Source organism: Phoca vitulina, unplaced genomic scaffold (genome assembly GCF_004348235.1).
Source record: "Phoca vitulina isolate PV1807 unplaced genomic scaffold, GSC_HSeal_1.0 scaffold12, whole genome shotgun sequence".
In the NCBI taxonomy this organism is placed as follows: Eukaryota; Metazoa; Chordata; class Mammalia; order Carnivora; family Phocidae; genus Phoca; species Phoca vitulina.
The window spans coordinates 6,171,492-6,192,916 of NW_022589715.1; the positions used below are offsets into that span (position 1 = coordinate 6,171,492).

Consider the following 21,425-nt stretch of genomic DNA (forward strand, 5'->3'; position numbering starts at 1 on the left):
CCTGGAAGACCAGGTGAGACTGGTGAGACTCTGACAAAGTAGACAGAACTAGGGAACTTTGATCTAGCAAGGGCTTCATCATTCATCCAGTGTGATACAGATACTGTTCTACACACGAGCACAGAAGTCTTCCAGAGTTGAAAAAGTAATTCTATGGGTAAGAAGAAGTGGGATTATTAGCACTGAAAAAATGTGAAGTCTGCAGAAAGGTAAATGGAATGTCTTCAGATTCCAAGGATATCTGCTACCACATTTACATGGTGGCTAAAAGGAGTAGGTTTAAATGACTGACAAGTAATCCCTTATGGCACTCTAGAGAGTTCTCAAAGTCCTTTCACACTATTTAATTTTAATTTTAATTTTCCTGAAATTATAATTTTACATGGAAAGGAACTAGTAAGGGTAAACCAGGCTTTTAGCAGTAGGCTAGCCCTGCATTTCCCAAACTGCATTCTGTGGAACTGGGATATTATAGTCATTAGGTAAAAGAATAAATAAATAAATTTGTTAAGTTCATGATCAACTAATTTAGGAAAATAAATCAAAGTTAAAAAGTACATCTACTACAGGACTTCTCAGAGTCTTCACTATGCTATTATATAATGCAAATCTCCAAATGGAGGAAGGGAATAGTATCAGTTCCCAAACTCGTTTGATCACAGAATCCTTTAATCTTTTAATTAAGTATCATTTTAAGCATCTAATGTTCCAGAAACAAACTCTGCGCTAATGTACCAAACAAAATAAGAAGAATCAAGTCAGAGGAGAACATACTTCCAGAGGCAAAATCTACTAATAGCCAGCAGGTCAGAGACCTCGAAAAAAGACCACAAAATAGCTCCTGAGAAGGCCAAAATGTCCACCATACCTGGCTGCAAAGTCAATGCCATCTTCCCTTGGATATAGACACTGAACAACTAAATGTAGCAATTAATGGCTTCCTCCAAAATATTTACTGAGCAACTACACTGTTCCAGGCACTATGCTAGAAGCTAGAGATATAACAATGAATAGTATGGAGAAGCTCCGTGATCCTATAAAGCTTAGATTCCAGGGGCGCCTAGGTGGCTCAGTTGTTAAGCGTCTGCCTTTGGCTCAGGTCATGATCCCAGGGTCCTGGGATCGAGCACCGCGTGGGGCTCCCTGCTCAGCGGGAAGCCTGCTTCTCCCTCTCCCACTCCCCCTGCTTGAGTTCCCTCTCTTGCTGTGTCTGTCAAATAAATAAATAAAATTAAAAAAAAAAAAAAAGCTTACATTCCAGTTGGAGGACACAAAAACAAGAAAATACCAGATTGACTGGTGCTATGCAAGAGGGAAAACAAAAATGTGGATGATGTGGTAGAGGAAATATGATTGAGTTGGGTTGGTATTACAAAAAAAGCATAAAATAAATGAATGAATACAGGCTCAAACTTAGGTAACAATAAAGAACAGGAACAAACTGGGGCACCTGGCTGGCTCAGTCGGTAGAGCATGCAACTCTTGATCTCGGGGTTGTGAGTTCAAGCCCCATGTTGGGCGCAGAGCTTATGTAAAGAAAAAAAAAACAGGAACAAATACTATCGCAGTTACAGTAAACACAAAGTACTTAGTACGTGCAGGGTACTATACTAAGATTTAAATGCTTTATTATTTAAACCTCACAACAACCTTTTGAGATAAGTAGTATTAATCATTCCCCCATTAAAAATGAAACTGAGGTATAAGAGAAGTTAAATTTAAAGGTGCTCAAGGTCACAAAGCTAAAAACCAGGAGAGCTTAAATTCAAATGCAGCAATCTAGGTCAAGACGATAAATTCCTATTTGGCCATCAGACTGAGCAGTATCTACTTGGCAGATACAAACTGCCACTGCAACAATTTTAAAGATTTTTTTCCACCTTCTCAATGTCTATTACATATAACTAATTTCTGCTACCTGCCTGAAGCCACCAGCAGAGAGACCCAACAAATGATTATATGTGTTTTCTTCCCCTTAGGAAAAGCAGAAACTGAATCCTGACATAGAGATTTACCTAGGTTATAAAGAAATTCATCAAAGAGCACACTGTGGGAGTAAAAGACCCAGGCTAAATGCCTTGGATGAGAAGAAGCAAACTATAGCCCTGAGTGGTTAAGTAACCAAACCACAGTCACTTATCCAAGTAACAAGGGAGCCAGGAGCAGAACCAACCTTAATGTGTCTCCATCATTATTCTCACGCCTTGACAATGGGGACCAGATCAGCACAGAGGATGGACTGAACTGGGTACAGAATCAGTGGGGAGACTCTATTATATTGGTGTTGGTAAGAATACCAACACCAAAACAATGTATCTGATACCAAATATTATGTAAGTGGTAATTCATTAAATAATGGTAATTTACTTAACCAAAATCAAGACCTAAATTCATAAAGAATCATGACTACTGTCGCCAACAGATTTTGGAAGAACTAAGAAGTTCAAGAGGCTATGTGCAATCCCATAAGCCAAGTGCAATGGCCTCTAACTTGGGTATGGTTCACAATCAGATTTTCTTTTCTGTCAAATGACAGTCTGTACTTGGTAAAGTCCCAAGTCCTCCAGGATGTGAGGTGCTTTTTTAGAGTTATGGTTCTCAAACAGTTCCAAATGTATGGCCATCATTTAAGAATCATGTGGCCCAACTGAAGATGCATCAAAATTAATGATTAAAGTTACATTTTCTACACTAACTGATCTGACTTTGCTTAGGCAACAGGAGAAATTTAACATGCTCCACACTAAAGAAATGGGACTTATTGGCACACACAAAAAAGAGCTTTTTCTTTTGCACTTATTGGTAGACAAGCAATAAATACAACCTAGTTTCAACTCAATTATGACTTAGTTGAAACAGGTTTATGAGACTAAATGCCCTTAAAACCAAGTGGGAAAAAAAGAGATAGTAAAGAAGAGAAGGGAAAACGGAATTATAGTGAAAACAAGGCAATTGTGTGCATTATTTCAATGAGAATTAAACCACATTCTGATAGTTTCTAATGGTTTTAATGTCTCTCCAATCTTTACAAGTTAATAATGTTAGGCAGAAACAGTCACCTATGGTTTCCAGTAATAGCAGTGAACAGAAAAACAGAATTATACAGAGATAATGAACTCACTGACGGGGGGACAGAGACTCTGTGCTGATTGTAAAAAAAGAAAAAATATATATAAATAAATTATAAATCAACATTTGGAAGAGTAAATTCCATCTATCACTATCTTGTCTCTGATTTTAAGACTCACATTTAAATCAGACTGGTTGTATAACTTATTGAATTGTATACTTTAAATGGGTGAATTGTATGGTATGTGAATTATCTCTCAATAAAGCTGTTAAAATTTAAGTCAGATGCTGGGGAGAAGGGGACGGCAGTGTTTGAAAACAATGCTCCAGAATAACTAAGCTTTTCTATATAAGCTGACCAATGAAACCAAGTGCTAAACAGGCGCTGGTGAAACAGAATAGATGAGATGTTTCTGGCATGTTAATAAAGAAATCCCTTCAACTGATTTGGTTCTTGATCAGCAGCCAGCTAAACGCCTTTGCTAACTGCAATCCTGACCCACTCCTCTCCCCTCTGTGCAAGAGACATATGTGAAGAGGGTGAGAACCACATGCTTCTACCAGAAGGAAAAAATAATCTTCTGGCAATTGTGGTGGGGTGGTTTGGGGGGGAAAAGCTGTTAATTCCAGAACATTTTCAAAAGCATCAACTACTTTCCTCACAAGCACCATCTCCTCAAAAACCAGAAGAAAACAAACTACCTTATCTCTTAAGTATAAGATCCATTTCTCCATAGTGGCCTTTTTAAGGAAATGTACTCTTTTCTAACCACTGTCCCTTCTCTTGTTCAGGGGGAGACTTGGGATTTTTCTGATTATCACTGAATCACTTCTGCCCCTCCTTGGCAAAAAATAATACTTTTTTAAAAATTAGAAACAAACATGACAGATGTATAGCTCCATGTTCACACACCTACTTTTGGCAGTGTAGCCAAATGCAGGGACCCCACAGGCAGACTGCTGCTCTGCCATTTACAAGCTGAGGACTCTTGGACTACAGAGCTCTTCGTGCCCCTCTCTTCTCATCTGTAAAAAAGGGACAATTACAGTTCCTACATTACACCACGGATTAATTTACTACCAATTTTGGTCTTACCAACACTTTGCACATGGTATATAGTAATAATAATTATCATTATTATTATTATTATTTCAAAGAGTGAACTGGCAACTTAAAAAGTATGAGAACAGTTTGGTTTGAAAACTTACAGAGTTATGACAATTCTTTAAAAGCTATACAGATATACTGAGAATGAACAAATGTAAATGGATGGCGAATGGCAGGAGCCAGGTTTCTCACTAATGGAGACGGAGGCTACAGATAAGCAGTGGGGGAAGGCTAGAATGAACCATGTGGCAGTAGATTAGATTTGGAGACAGCAGTATGAACTCATGTTCAGCTTAGAATAGATACTGTTAGATACAGAAATAATTATATGTATGTATGTATGTATACATGGGTTAGTTACATATATATTTATATTTAGCTAGGTTAGTGATACAGTAATTTAGTAATAATTTAGAGGGCCTAGAAGTAATAACACACCAGTAACCCCCCTAAGTGTGGGGCTGTTTGGTGATTTGCTTTCAGAGAGCACAACATGGAAAGGTGGGAAAAAATAACTTTATATAAAGTGTAGAAACCTAGAAAATATTACCACCACCAGGTTACCATCACTAGCGATAAGTCATGTTAGTTAGCATGGATACTTTATCCTCCCCAAAATTCATAACCCAGTCTAACCATGAGAAAAACACCAGACAAATCTAAATTGAGAAACACACTACAAAATACCTGATCAGCGCTCCTCAAAACTGCTAAGGTCATCAAAAACAAAGAAAAAGTCTGTGAAACTGTCAGAGACCAGAAAATTCTGCTTAAAAAGATGATGACTAAATGTAATATGCTATCCTGCAGGGATCCTGGGGCAGAAAAGGGACATTAGGGAAAAACTAATGAAATCCAAATAAGCTGTGGAGTTTGGCTAATAGTGACATGCTAGCTGGTTCATTAGTTGTGACACATGTACCACGGTAGGTAAGAGGTTAACAAAAGGGGGAAAACTGGGTGAGGAGTACACAGAAACTCTCTAGTACCTTTGTGATTTTTTTTATAAATCTAAAATTACTCTAAAATAAAGTTTATCTTCAAAAAATCTTAACTAAAGAGGGGCATCTGGGTAGTTCAGTCGGTTAAGCGTCTGCCTTCAGCTCAGGTTATGAACTCAGGGTCCTGCTCAGTGGGGAGTCTGCTTCTCCCTCTCCCTCTGCCCCTCCCTGCCTGTGCACATGCGTGCGTGCTTGCTTTCTCTCTCTCTCTCTCAGGTAAATAAATAAAATCTTTAAAAAATAAATAAACAAATGATCTTAACTAAAGAATTAAACAGTTTAAATATTTTTTTAATGTTATGAGTTTAAAAAGGTGACTTTAAATCTTGGCTGATAAAGAAAAAGGTATTTGTCTCCCAAAACAGCTGATCATATCTGGTAAAGAAATAATTTCTGCAAACAATGTTGCTAAAAAAAAAATTATATCCCATAAGCTTAGTTTCCAGACTTTTCTAAGAACCACCGAAATAAGTTAAATTATATTTTTAAAATACTGTCTAAACTCTTGTAAAACAGTCTAATTAAATTTCACACGTTTTATATGATCACTTCTTATAAAAGTTGTTACAGAAATATTCTTTAAATTTTAATTCAAATATTGCACGATAACATGATAGAAACAGCTGAAGAAATCTCAACACAAACAGTTTAAACCTAATGTAAAAACAGCAACTCTGCTCAGTAATTAACAGAAACCTTCAATTTTGGTTTTTGAAGAAAAAAAAATTTGTAGAACCTCATGTAACCACAGTTTACTGAAGGACAAAAAAAAAAAAACAACTCAACATTCCAAATCAAAACCTCTTCCTCCAGTAGTGTTAGACAATCAACATCACAGCACTAACCAGAAACAGGAGACCCCAAAAGAAAAATGTCAACACAATGACTGAAATAAAAATGACAATGACTGACATTACTGTTCAAGCTGAATGACATTCAAAAAACTTAACATAACTGTGTGTGGCAGGTTTCTACAAAAGGCTTTATAGTCTCTACTTGATGCTCTTCGAAGGTTTGGGGTTTAAGTTTTTATTGAAGGAAGGAAGGGTGGTGGAGTATGGGGTGAGCAAGGAATAGAGAAGGGAAAGATGAACAGGTTTTAATAATGACACTGTCCATCCGGTTTATCACTCAGCACCTTCAATGCTTTCTTATTTTCGTCAACTTCGTCACTTCCTAAAAATGACATAGAGGGAGAGGAGTACATAGGGACAGTGAGAGATCGTAAGTCATCTATTCCTGAGAAACTATAAGGATAACAGGAATCTAAAAATGGATTTTAAGGATGTACAGATGTTGAAAGAAAACTCATAACAACAACAGTGGGTAATCTTTACCTGTATTTACTCCATTATTTTTACCTGTTTCAACTAAAAAATATTCAGTAACTTGTAATACCAAACCTTTTCCTGAAGACTGTAACTTCCACAAACATGTATACTTACATCACAGGTCTTTTGTATCATATTTCATTCATTCATTTAATATGCCTCAAAAGAAAGCTTGAAACCATGAATTTTGAATTCCTTGGATATTAAAAGTGAAAAGAAAGTTAGATAAGAGCTTTTCTTCCTTTGAAAACTAAGGACAAAAGATGTCCCTTACCTATGCTCCCATCACTGAATAATTCCTGTTTTCAAGTGCGCTCTTTAACTATAACTCCCTATCAGTCCCTTCAAATCTACTAGTCTACCACTTCAGGAGTAGAGAGGTGAGGGGGATGGGACAACACCTTTCTACTTAATTATATCTCAATCAACTCGTCCAAAATCTAACTCCACATCTCTCTTCACTCAACTTCTTCTAGGGCATCTATGTCCAAAACCTACCCTGTTGTTAATTGAAGTCACACCATTACCATTCACTCTCGGATGGGGACAAGACATTCCAGGTAATATGAAATATCAGACTGAAGATTAATTGTCCACCCTACATCACACCCGCCTATCCACCATGGGACTAAGTGGTCCCTGCCATGAAGTAGCTCCTTATCCACACTTCAGTTCAATCATCTTCAGTGGTTCCTTTATTTCTATCATATTTAATTTGTACCCTGGAGAGTTTCTCAAGGCATATTTTGGTCTCAACTACCTCTCTGTAGCAAACAGTGACTACAAAGCATAGGTTCTGGAGTTAAGACTGCCTGAATTCAAATCCCAGTTTTACCACTTACTAGATGTATGACTTTGGGCCTATTCTTGACCTTTCTTTTTGTGCCTCAGTATCCACATCTATAAAATGGAAATAACAACAATGTCTACCTCATGCTTCTGAATCACCTGCAATCAGATTCTTTGCCAACCATTCCAACCTCTCAAGAAAATGACTCTACAGACAGCACGTATATCCTCCTAACTAGACTCACTGGTCTCCCAGTACTTACCTCCCCTAGTTCTCTGCTGTATTTGACTCCAAATTACCACTTTCTATTAATCTCAAACTACCTGTGTTTGAATATGAACAGTTAGAGGGAAGAGCATGTAAAGACACCAAGAAAAAAACAGTCATTTATGAGCCAAGGAGAGAATCCTCATAAGAAACTAACCCTGCCGACACCTTGATATCAGACTGCTAGCCTCCAAGAACTTTGAGAAAATAAATTTCCATTGGCTAGGCCACCCAGTCAGTGATTCTTTGTTAGAAAGCTCTAACAAACTAATATAAGAACCCAGAAACAGATTTATACAAATACAGTCATCAAGTGATCTCTGACAAAGGAGCAAGGACAATAATGGAAAAAGGATGGTTTTTTCAACAAATGGTACTGAATCAACTGGACAACCATATGTGGAAAGAAGGAAGGTAGAAAGGAAGGAAGGAAGGAAGGAAGGAAGGAAGGAAGGAAGGAAGGAAGGAAGGATCGACCTAAAGAAAGAAAGAAAGAAAGAATCTAGACATAGACCTTATACTTCTCCCAAAATTAACTCAAATGGATCAAGACCTACATGTAAAATGCAAAACTATAAAAGTTCTAGAATATAACTGAAAATCTAGGTGACTTTGGTTTGGATTTGGAAGTGAGTTTTTAGATATAACACCAAAGGCATGATCAACAACAACAAAAAATCTGATAAGCTGGACTTTGCTAAATTAAAAAACTTCTGTTCTGCTAAAGACACTATAAAGAGAATGAAAAGACAAGCCATAGATTGGGAGAAAATATTTGCAAAACACATAGCTAATAAAGGACCTATATCCAAAATATACAAAGAACTTTTTTTTTTTTTAAGATTTTATTTATGTATTTGTCAGAGACAGAGTGAGAGGGCACGCACAAGCAGGGGGAGCGGCAGACAGAAGGAGAAGCAGGCTCTCCACTGAGCAAGGAGCCCAATGTAGGACTCGATCCCAGGACCCTGGGATCATGACCTGAGCCGAAGGCAGATGCTTAACTGACTGAGCCACCCAGACATCCCTAAAATATACAAAGAACTCTTAAAACTCAACAATAAGACAACCAATCCAATTTTGAAAAGACAAAAGATCTGAACAGACGCCTCATTAAAAAAGATATACAGATGGAAAATAAGCCTATGACAAGATGCTCAACATCAGAGGTCACTAGGGAACTGTAAATTAAAACAACAATGATACAACACACCCATTAGAATGGCCAAAACCCAAAACACTGACAACATCAAATGCTAGCAAGGATGTGGAGCAGCAGGAACAGGATTTGCTGCTGCTGGGAATGCAAAAATGGTGCAGGCACTCTGGAAGATAGTTGGGCAGTTTCTTACAAAGCTAAGCAGTCTTACCACACAATCCAGCAATTGCACTCCCTGATATTTACCCAAATGAGTTGAAAACTTATGTCCACACAAAAACCTGCACAAAGATGTTTATAGCAGCTTCATTCATAGCTGCTAAAACCTGGAAGCAACCAAGATGTCAATCAATAGGTGAATGGATATGTAAACTATGGTACAATCATACAGAGGGATATTATTCAGTGATAAAAAAAACAAATGAGCTATATCAAGCCACAAAAAGACTTGAAGGAACCTTAAATGCATATTGCTAAGTGAAAGAAGGCAGTGTGAAAAGTCTACATAGTGGGGCATCTGGGTGACTCTGTCGGTTAAGCATCTGCCTTCGGATCAGGTCATGGTCTTGGGGCCCTGGGATGGAGCCCAGTGTCAGGCTCCTTGCTCAGCAGGGAGCCTGCTTTTCCTTCTCCCTCTGCTCTTCACTTGTGCTCTCTCTCACTCTATCTCTGTCTCTCAAATAAATGAATAAAATTAAAAAAAAAAAAGTCTACATACCTATGACCTAATTATATGGCATTCTGGAAAAGGTAAAACTATAGAGACAGTTAAAAGATCAGTGGTTGCCAGGGGTGGGCTGGGGGGGTAGAGGCAGAGGTAGACTCAGGTAATTTTCAAAGCAGTGAAAATACTCTATAAAATACCATGATGGATATATGTCTAATACATTTGCCCAAGCCCATAGCATATACAATACCAAGAGTGAGCCCTAGTGTAAACTTAAGGCCATAAATGTAATAGACTTTAGTTAATAATAACGGATCAATACTATTTTGTTAATTTTAACAAATGTATTGCACTAATGCAAGATATTAATAGGGGTATACAGGAACTCTGTACTTTTTTTTTAGAGAGGGAGGAGGGGCAGAGGGAGAGAGAGAATACCAAGCAGGCTCCACACCCAGCATGGAGCCCAATGCAGGGCCCGATCTCACAGCCCTGAGATCATGACCTGAGCTGAAACCAACAATGGGATGCTTAAGTGACTGAGCCACTCAGGCACCCCAGGAACTCTGTACTTTTTGCTCAATTTTTCTGTAAACCTAAAAACAGCTGAGTCCACAAAAAATAGAAGTAAAACCCTGGGTACCATAAGTGAAGGGAAATGGAAAAGCAGGGTTGAGGCTTCCACCAACAGGGGCACAAAGATAAAAATAGAAGGGATGGGGAAGGGGAGAAATTGGCCTTTGCAAACTAAATGTTTGAGATTCTAAAATTATTTAAGGATAGGTGAACAGATCTTGGTACAACTCAAAACAATATACTGGAACAGAGACCCCTGGATAAAACTAGGGCCCTGGAAAGGACTGTGCCCTCAGTAAAGTAAAAATAAAAACAAACAAAAAAAGTGACCCACAAGCACAGGAGGAGGATAACAACAAAGTCTGTCTCTGCTTGGGCTCTGAATAGGAAGAAAGAAAAAAGTCCCTTAAGAATTAAAAACCAAGAGCCCAGCTGCTCATTTGGGTTTGGGGTTCAAATGTGCATTATCCATAAGGTGTGGGGAATTCCAAACAGAGAAATTAACATGAAGATCAGTCTCAGACCAAAGAGACTCATGAGGTTCCTGGAAGAAGCAAACTCAAAACTGTTTTTGGAAAGACACCCTCACAATTTGAGCTACAAAAAATTCTTACAGAAAAAACTTGATGAATTCAGAATTAAAATAAAAATCTACCATGAGTCAGCAAACACAACAACAAACAGCAAGATTAAAAATCCTCAAAATCTGAGAAGAGAGAATGGTAATTTGAAAGAGTATGTTAAGTATGTTAAAATAATCAAAGGTAGAAAAAGGAATCAAAACTCTAAGAACAAGAAACCATGTAAAATAAATACACAGACCTGAAAAATAATAAAAGAGCTTCTAAAAATAGAACTATTAAAATTTAAAAAACAAAAGGGGCGCAGGGGTGACTCAGTTGGTTAAGCATCCAACTCCTGATCTCAACTCAGGTTTTGATCTTAAGCTCTTGAGTTCAGGCCCCACGTTGGGCTCCAAAACAAAACAAAAAACTGAAGTGTGCTCCACCCCACACACCAAATTGTACGTTGAAGTCCTCACCTCCAAAGTGATGGTGTTTGGACATGGGGCTTTGGCATATAGTTAGGTTTAGATGAGGCCATGAGGGTGGGGACCCTCATGCTGAGATTAGTGCCCAGAGAGCTTCTGTCATTCTCTGCCTTGTCAGCATAGTGAGAAGGTGGCCATCTGTAAATTAGGAATTTCTCACCAGAAACCAACTGTGCTGGCACATCCTGGTCTTAAGACTTCCAGTCTCCAGAACTATAAGAAAATAAATTTTGTTGCTTAAGCCACCCAGTCTATGATATTTTGTTTTGACAGTCTGAACTAAGAATCCAAATGACCAAATCTGAAAGAGTTTGAACATCAAAATAAATTACAGTGATGAATTAGAACCCAATGAAAAAAATAAAAATCCATAAGTCCAAAAATAAAGTAAAAGCTCTTCATCACAATAGAATGTCAACTAATAAATGCAGAAGAAATTAATGGAATTAGAAAAGCATTATTTCACACCATAACAGTTTACTCAAGTATGACTCATCAATGGACATTAAAATTAATGGTGCAAGTTAGATGAGGAAGGAGATACTATACAGTCTTAAAATCTCCCCACAAATTATTTATTAACTACAAAAGGAAAAAATAACTTTATACTAAAGAAACCTGGCAGATCCATGTAACCAAGTGATCAAAACTAATATTAATAATGGAACAAGTGAGCATCACATGCCTCCTGATATTGAGAGGACATATCACTTACATACATTTCTGCCAAAAATGCATAACCTGAATTTGAACAAAAGAAACACCAAATATACCAAAAATGAAGGACAGTCAACAAAATAAATGATGTGTACTCCTAAAAAGTGCCAGTGTCTAGAAAGACAAAGAAAGGCTGAAAAACTATTCCAGATTAAAAGGAGACTGAAAAGTCTTAGAAACTAAAAGTGATGTATGATCTTGGATTGGTTTCTGGACTAGGAGGAAAATGCTATTGTGGATATCATTAGGACCATTGGTAGAAATCTAAATAAGACCTATAAATCAGATTAACAGTATTGTATTAATATTAAAATTTTCTGATTTTGATAACTGTACTGTGGTTTTATTTAAGTGAATATATTTATTTTGAGAAATATACATTGAATGTTTATGGGTAAAGGAGCATGATGTCTGCAACCTACTCCCAAATGGTTCAGATTAAAAAAATAATATGTACAGAGAGAGAGAGAAAATGTGATAAAGCATATGTGGCAAAGTGTTAACCACTGGTAAATGTGGGTAAGGGTGTAAAAGAGTTCTTCGTATTATTCTTACAATTTTCCTATGAGTTCAAATTATTTCCTCCCCAAAAAAGGATTTTTTAAAAGCAACAAGAGATTATACACAGACACAAATTAAGATACTAAATATATGAACCATAATACAAGACACAGAATAAAGAGTTGGAAAAATCATGACATTATGGGACATGGTGAAATAAAGAAATATCCTATCTCTCTCCTATTGTATGCTTTTTTAAAAAGTCAATCAGAGAGGAAAAAATAGATTAGCTACAAGAAACAATTGATAACAGACTTCTTTTTTATCATTTTATTTTATGACAACAGACCTCTTAGCAACAGATAACCAGAAGACAACAGAGTATCTTCAAAGTTCTGAGAGAGGGGCGCCTGGGTAGCTCAGTCATTAAGTGTCTGCCTTCAGCTCAGGTCATGATCCGAGGGTCCTGGAATCGAGCCCCACATTGGGCTCCCTGCTCCACGGGAAGCCTGCTTCTCCCTCTCCCACTCCCCCATGCTTGTTTTCCCTCTCTCTCTGTGTCTCTCTGTCAAATAAATAAACAAACAAAGTTCTGAGAGAAAGCAACTGTCAACTTGAGAGTTCTATACCACGCGAAATTATGATTTGAAAGTAAAGACACAATAATGACATTTTCGAGAGGAAAAAAAAAAGATTGAGTTCACCTTGCACAGTCCCTCACTTGAAAGAGAAAGAAACAGAGAAAGAAGATAAAAAAAGAAAGACAGAAAGAAAAAAAGAACCCTTCCAAATAATGCTCACCAGGAGAAATACTGAACCCAGAATGCAGGAGTACAATGCCTAGACACAATGGTAAGCAATGAAATTGAAAACACATATGGGTAAATGTAAAGGAGAACTATCTGTATAAAATAATGTTAATAAACACTAATCAAGGAGATATAAAACAATGTAAACCAAAATAAGAGACAACACTAAAAGGAAGGACACAATTGAATTAGGCATTCTAAAGTCCATGTACTTACCAGAAAGAAAACAGATTTTTTTAATTATTCTTTTTCTTTTAAGATTTTATTTTTTTATTTATTTGACAGAGACACAGCGAAAGAGGGAACACAAGCAGGGGGAGTGGGAGAGGGAGAAGCATGGTCCTTGCTGAGCAAGGAGCAGGGTGTGGAACTTGATCCCAGGAGCCTGGAATCATGACCTGAGCTGAAGGCAGACACTTAGCCAACTGAGCCACTCAGGCAACCCGAAAACGGAGATATTGATTAACCTTATTATGCATGTTCAAATTTTAAGGTAACCACCAAAAGTGTAAAAATAAAATGTATAACTTTTAACTCAATAGAGGAGAAAGAGGGGGAAATATAAGAAAATGCACTGAATACCATCCAAAGAGTGACTTAAGCAGGTTAGAAAGAGAAGATTGGCCCTAATGAATTTGGAAAATTTTATACTATAAATCAAATGAGTTCATATTCTTCAGTTGGCATTCATTTGTCTGTATCTTAGGTATCTGAAACATTATCCATCACATTCCCTAATATGGACCCTTTCTTTGTCAGAATGGCTGTCTGTAACCTCTGCCCACTTTGGTCCCACAGCAGTATTTTTTTTTTTTTGAGATTTCATTTATTTGTTTGTTTATTTGAGAGAGAGAGAGAGAGTGTGAGCTCATGCAGGGGGAAGGACAGGGGAAAGAGAATCTTAAGCAGACTCCACGCTGAGTGTGGAGCCTGATGCGGGTCTCAATCCCACAACCCTGAGACCATGACCCAAGCTGAAATCAACCAGCTGAGCCACCCAGGCGCCCCCCCCCCCACAGCAGTATCTTTACCCATATTTTGTAAATATAAAATTCTCTTTTGGAATTGTTTCCTCCACAGTTCTTTACAAATGCAAACCCGATATTTCATTAAGTCCTAGGTCAAGATATGCTCTTCCAGGAAGTCTTTACCAGACTAACCCCAGCTGATCTTACCCTTAAATTGAATTTCTATAGAATTTATAATATGTCATTGTTTTTTTAATTGTTAAAATCCTGCCTTAGAAATGTTCCTTAAATGTTCCATTTAGGCATATTTTGTTTCTTCAATCTGAGCATAAACTCCTCAAAATCAGAAAGAAATTTTTTAAGATCTCCTAAACAATCTGGCACAGTGTTGATTATTCACTTAAGGATGAAGCAAATTTTAAGTTATTTTTCTTCAATAAGTTCAAAAAATATGAAATCTGCAAAATATGCACACATAAACACATATCTCATATATAAAAATATCTCAGGTTTTTAAAGACTTTGTTTTCATCTTTAGATAAGAAAGCTAAAGTGAACAGATTTTAAAGTCATTTCCCATTTTCTTTTCTTTTCATGTTTGCCAATTTTAAAAGGAGTCCACATGCTCAGAGCTAAAATGTACAAAGTCAAGTGAAAGGAAGTCAGACATCACTAATATGGAGAAGATTTTAATAAAAACTGAAAATGTGCCCCACATTTTGATTACTGCACCATCTTGAAGAAGTATTACATAATAACTATCTTTTACTACAATATTAGAAGAAAAGGCTAAGGATAAAATTTAGAAGTTGAAAGAAAAGCAAAACATTGATAAGATAAAGAAGATCTAAATAAATGGAGAGAAATAATATATTCATATATCAGAAGACTCAATGCTGTTAAGATCTCAAATTTCAACAAATTGAGCTGCAAATCCTACGTAATCCCAGTAAAACCCAGCAGGCTATCTACATGATAAAATGTCACAAAATTATGCACAAAGACAAAAAAAAGAGAGAGAGAGAGAGCATGAAAAAGTGGTGAAATCTAAGGTCTAGTTAATTGCACTGTGGCAATCAAGCTCCTGGTTTTGATAATGCACTACAGTCATATATAAAGATGTCACTATTGGGGGAAGCTGGATGTTTGGTATATAGGAGACCTCTTTGCACGCTTTTTGCAACTTCCTATGAGTTTACAATTATTTCAAAATAAAAAGTTAAAACATTCAAAATCCCAGCAGACGTTTTTATATAATCTGAAAAGTGATTCTAAAACTCATATGGAGGGTGCCTGGGTGGCTCAGTTGGTTAAGTGACTGCCTTCGGCTCAGGTCACGATCCCGGAGTCCCGGGATCGAGTCCTGCATTGGGCTCCCTGCTCAACAGGGAGTCTGCTTCTCCCTTGGACCTGCCCCGCTCTTGTGCTCTCTCTCTCAAATAAATAAAAATCTTTAAAAAAAATAAAACTAAAATTCATATAAAAAAAACAAAGGACTTAAAATAAATGGAACAATTTTGAAAAAATAGAACAGAGTTGGAAGACTCACTACCTGAATCCAAGACTTATCCATAAAGCAAGACAGTGATGCATTGGTAGAAGTACAGCCACACGGCTCAACAGAACAAAACAGAGTCCAGAATATCCCCATACATGTATCGTCAAAAGTGCTAAGGCAATTCATTTGTAATTCATTTACATGAAGTTCTAAAAGAGCTTTTACAGTGACAAATCAGAACAGTGATTGCTATGGGGGAGAGGGGTGTGAGACTGACTGGGAAGGGGCATGAGGGAACTCTCTGAGGTTAAGGAAATGGTCTATCTTAATAAGGGTGTGGGTTACACAGTTTTATGTATGTCAAAACTCTTCTAACTGAAACAAGATCTATACATTTCACTGTAAGTAAACTGTAATTTTATCTCAGAAATATATAACAGCATACAAGCTTTTATTTGTCTATAAAAAAACAGAAAAAAATACATCAAAATACTCAGTACTTACCTCTTGGGAATTAGATCATTATTTTTTAATTATTAATTGTTATTATTTAAAAACATGCATGTACACATAATATATATGTCATAATAAGAACAAAACAAGAAGATTTTAAAAATGTATGTCACGATAGGGGAGCCTGGGTGGTGCATTCAGTTTAGCATCCGACTCTTGGTCGGATGGAGAAAGAGGGGGAAATATAAGAAAATGTACTGAATACCATCCAAATAGTCTGTTTGAGACACTCTCTTCCTCTCCCTCTGCCCCTCCCTGCTGTGTGCTCTCTCTCTCTAAAAAATAAATACATCTTTTAAAAAATGTATGCCACAATAAAAATATCTAGCCCATATTCTACTGTTCCACTCACTAATTCTTACATCAATTACCCTCCAGATCTGTAGCACTGTTCGACAGGAAGACATCTTTGCAGATCTTCTAGTAATCCGTCAGTAAGAGCTAGGAGAAAGGTACTGACCCTTATCAATTTCCATTAGTCCTAAAGACACTGCTAAAGAATCGTTACACTCCATAGAAAATGGAAAAGTCACTATTAGTGTTTCTTTAGAGAAATTACTGCAAGAAAATAATGAAACGAAATCTCACAGGTATCTCTTTATTCTCTAATATCCTAACTTCCACCATAGCTCCTCCCTCTCAACTTTACTGTCTTTGTAACTGACATCATTCTCCCACTACTAATTTATTTGAACCAATATTTTATGTGCTCCTCAGTCTGGCTTAAAATTTTGAAGTCCTTTTCAAATCATCTTTCTCCATCCTCATATTTCTTCACAAAGCCCCATCAAATGTTTCTCCAAGATGCTTCTCATCAATTCCTTCCTTTCCATTCTCTACTACTTTTCACTTTGTTTGCTCCATCATCACTTACCTCACCCTTCGCTTACTCCACATACTCTAGCACAATTCTATGAATCCTTGAGAGCCCCTAGAATTCTTTCTTGAGGGTTTGAAAGGTCAAAATGATTTTCATAACAATATGAAAACGTTATTTGCCCCCTTTTACTGTGTTGACATTTGCACAACAGAGCAAAAGCAATGGTGATAAAACTGCTGGTGACTTGGCACCAATCAAAGAAGTGGCCCCACAATGTACCACCAATCACTGTATTCTTCACTGCCGTGCACTCAAAAGGAAAAAAAAAAAAAAAGCCAGTTTCACTGAAGAATGTCCTTCCTGAAGCATAAACATTATTAATTTTATTAACTCCTAACCCTTAATACAAGTCATTTTGATATTCTATTTGATGAAATACATAAAACACTTCCATTGCATACCAAAGCACAATGGTTGGCTCAAAGAACAGCATGTGTGATTTTGAGTTGCAAACTGAACTAGCCACTTTTTCCACAGAACACCATTTTTATTTGAAAGAACTGGGAAACTGGTTATTCATGCTGACATTTTATTGAAAATGAACTAATGATGGGGCACCTGAGTGGCTCAGTCAGTTAAGAGTCTGCCTTTGGCTCAGGTCATGATCCCAGGGTCCTAGGATCAAGTCCCGCGTGGGGGTCCTTGCTCAGCCGGGACCCTGCTTCTCCCTCTACCTGCCGCTCCCCCTGCTTGTGCTCATGGGCACGTGCGCTCTCTCTCTCTCTCCCCCTGACAAATAAATAAAATCTTAAAAAAGAAGTAGAATTGAGAATCTGTCTTCTATTTAACCAAGTATTAAACTTCTCAGGTGTTACTGCTAATAGAGTCAATAGCAATAGATATAACTAGCATACACAATCTTGGAGTTCTCAATGGCATAAAGGGCCTCTGAAACCAAAAATTTGAGAATCACAGATTCTACTTAGCAGGTTATTTCCATCTTTCCTCTCTGATCCATTCTCATCATGACTGTCAGAATAATCCTGAGCACTTTCAGCATTACTCCTTGTACAGAAACCTTTAAAGCTCCCAACATCCTACCACTTCATATCTAAATGACTTTATCTAGCTTCCAAGTTTATAAACTGGCCCTACCTTATCTAGCAAATCTTGTTTCTCCATGCTCCCCAACACAAGCCTTCTGTGTTCTCCCAAGCCTTTATCCACCCCTGTAGTTACACATACCTGGGAATACCAACATCCCCATTCCCTTCTCTGCCTACTTTCTCTCTCTTTCTGTCCCATCCCAGCTACCTAAACTTAACTCATTCTTAAGGGCCAGGGGGGCAAAAAGGACAATTCCTTGAATTTTAGGCTTACAAGTCTGTACTTTAGTCTACAGGCCATGTAGGAAGATTCTTTCACCAGGAGAGGGGGGATGACCATCTCAACCTTCTAACAAGACTTTAATCAAACAAAATAAATATGTTATTTGAACATGACTAAAATTCATAGTCAAATCTAAAATTCTTCCACAGCGTTTAAGGACTAAGGTAAAAAACACATTGTTACACTAGGAATCCAAACCTATAATCTCAGGTCAAGGCAGCCTGGAATTCTGAAACATGGCATCTTCCAGAACAAAAAAGACTAAAAAACAAAGCTAAAGCAGAAAACAAACATGTTCTCATCTCTTGAATATAGGGCCTTTTGGTACTGAACAAAATCCTTTCCTAAAAGCCCAATTCTGTTAGAAACAAAACACAAAAAAACAAAATAAAACCAGTATGTAACAGCTACATATATTCACTAGTCACTAAAGGTCTTTAGTTTAAAATGACAATATCTTCATATGCACAAAACAGGTATGACCATCACTTAATAGGCAAAAGATACATTAAGCCTACCGATTTAGTTTAGGCCTAATAATAATCCACAGCGCTTAATTCATTCTGTACCCACTACTGCCAGAACTCTGGGTCAAGCCCAATACATCATCTTTTCTGTAAAACCTGCTATGATTTCTCCCAACCAGAAAACAATGATCTCCTTTCTCTAAACTCATGTTGCATATGGTTTGTCCCCTTCAAGTCAGTTCATTCATTCATTCCACAAATATGAACCGAGAATCTAGTATGTGCCAGGTACTCTTCTAGGCTCTAGAACACAGCAGTGAACAAAACAAAACCACCAGCTTCCTGGATTTACACTATAGTGGGAAGAGAAAGGTAATACACAACTAAATATAAGGTGACAGATGTCATAATAAAAATGAAAATTAGGTAAAGAGCAGAGGTAAACTTTCTATAAAGCTAACAGAACTCAAAGTTCAGCCTCCCCCACTCACACGGGCCCATGAGTGCTTCAGAATTACTGGGACATGCAGAATGCCACAGAAGGTGACCAGTGGCAGCCAGTGTGCTAACAGTGAGCATCTCATGAGTGCATTTCTGAGTAAACGCCTAAAGAAACCTCAGAAGAAAAGGACCTGACTCTAAGGTTACAGCATCTTGTTGGGACATCTTTTCTCATTCTAAATAAATATTAACTTTCATACCAAATTTTTTACTCTAATTTATTTGTTTACTTAATGAGGACCCCCCAAACCTATCAAAATCTGGATCCATCCCTGCTAAAGATGGAAAGTGAGAGTAGGGTGCTGTTTCCTATAGGATGGTAAGGAACAAACATATTTAAAGGTGACACTTGAGCTGGGACCCAAGGGAAAAGAAGAAGCAAACCATACAGCTATTGGGGGAGGGCAGAACACCAAGTACAAAAACCCTGAGGCAGGAGCATGAGAAGCAAGGTATGTTAAGACAGTAGCAGGAGAAATATATAATAATAAGTGATACCAGAGCAATTAATGATTACAGAGTATTGTGTGTCAGGCACAGTCCTAAATACTATTCTAAGCATTTCTTCTTTACAGCTGAGTAAACTAAGGCACAGAGAAAAGGATTAAAGTAATTGGCTAATGGTGGTGAAACCAGGCAGTCTGACTCCAGAGCCCAACTCTTAAACCACTTTGCTAAGCTACAGAGAGGTCGGTTGTCCAGATTATGGAGTGTCTAGACAATCTCTCAGCCAGTAAGAGTGTTAATATGCTAGAAAAGAAAATATCAACAAGGTTTTGATCTAACTATGATAACTAAAAGTAGGTACACATTTTATGTCCCTATAAATACCAAGCGCCAAGTCTTGTCATTTTTGCTCCTCCACTCATAGTCCCTAACACATTTCCTTTCATATTATAGCTCTTCAATGTAGGATGGTTATTCAATGTACTCTCAAGAGAGAACTAGCAACTATCACTCTCCATGCAAAATAACATATTAGATGTTCTTTCACAAGAAATACATATATACATCAAATCTTGGAGGTAAGCACTTCCTTTAGGGGATCAGATCCATATCAAAGTCAGATAACCTGTTCTATTGTTTTTTGAAAGCTCTCAAGAGAAATGATCCCACAGTCTGTTCCACTGTCTCTTTCCATCCCGAATAAATACTGACGCTGGAAAATTCTACCTTAATTTACCTTAAATACTTAAACAAGCTTTCTGAAGTTTAGGACCATTTCCTCAGGTCCCTCTAGACTTTGTCCTCCATGAAAGTAAAAAATAAGCATAATCCCAGACAATCATGCTTTATTTTCCTTCAGCTATTCTTTTCTAAATGCTTAAGGTATTCATGTTCCTCAACAGAAGTCAGGTTTCAGAACTCAATATTCCAGTCTTATACACACCGACTATAATGAAAGAATTAGTCTTTGATGATACTAATCAGAACACCTTGAAAGATACAGAACTACAAATAAGCCAACACAATTCACTAAATGCTTGAACAAATTAATTTCCTGATTTCACTGCCCAATCTTCCATTTTTTTCTTGTCAGCTTTCATAGAGACTCTGTTTACATAAACTACCATGTGAATGGCTCTGGAGCTTAGCAACATTGCAGCCTCTGCTTCATGGGGAATGGCTTCCAAACACACACAGATAAAATCAGTATCAACATTTCCAAAGCATGTTCTCTACAAGACACTAATTCTAAGGACAAGCACTATGTATTACAAAGAAAAAGAATCCCACGGTCAAGTAGTTAGGAGTTTGCTGGATTAAGCAACACTTAACAGGTTTCTTTACCATATGACTTCTCAATCTTCAGTATACTCCTAGTAATGCTTTCCCTGGAGCATCCCCACCACATTTTGAAATGCCTACGAAGCCCTGTCCAAAATAAAAGATGATTCCAAGGCCCCAAGTCTTAGCAAACTATCAACAACTGGAGCTTTGGACAAAAGTGGGATACAAGGAAAGGCCCATGTGGAAGTAGATGTAGTCTGTGAAGAGGTCAGGTAGACAATGGGCTTATAGAGCTCAGGAGGAAGCACAAGCTGGAGACATCTGGGAGTAGTTCACAGGGATCAAGCTGAAGTCATGAGACTAGACAAGATACTTCCTTAGATACACAGTAATAAGACTGGTCTTTGAAACATCCTTGCCTTAGTCCATCTCCAGTTTTAGTATCTTCTGCTTCTCTCTAGCAATAAACCTAGAAAAACATCAAGACATGGG

At 37.4% G+C, this 21,425-nt stretch overlaps 1 protein-coding gene and 1 non-coding gene across 5 annotated transcripts in view; one reads left to right on the plus strand and one right to left on the minus strand.

The window, feature by feature from the left end:
• MAP4K3 (mitogen-activated protein kinase kinase kinase kinase 3) overlaps positions 1–21,425 on the minus strand; it is a 183,540-nt gene that overhangs the window by 157,976 nt on the left and 4,139 nt on the right. The window lies entirely within an intron of this gene.
• LOC116636524 lies at positions 3,104–3,171 on the plus strand. The gene has a single exon (XR_004300363.1). It is a non-coding gene; the product is annotated as a small nucleolar RNA SNORD43 (small nucleolar RNA).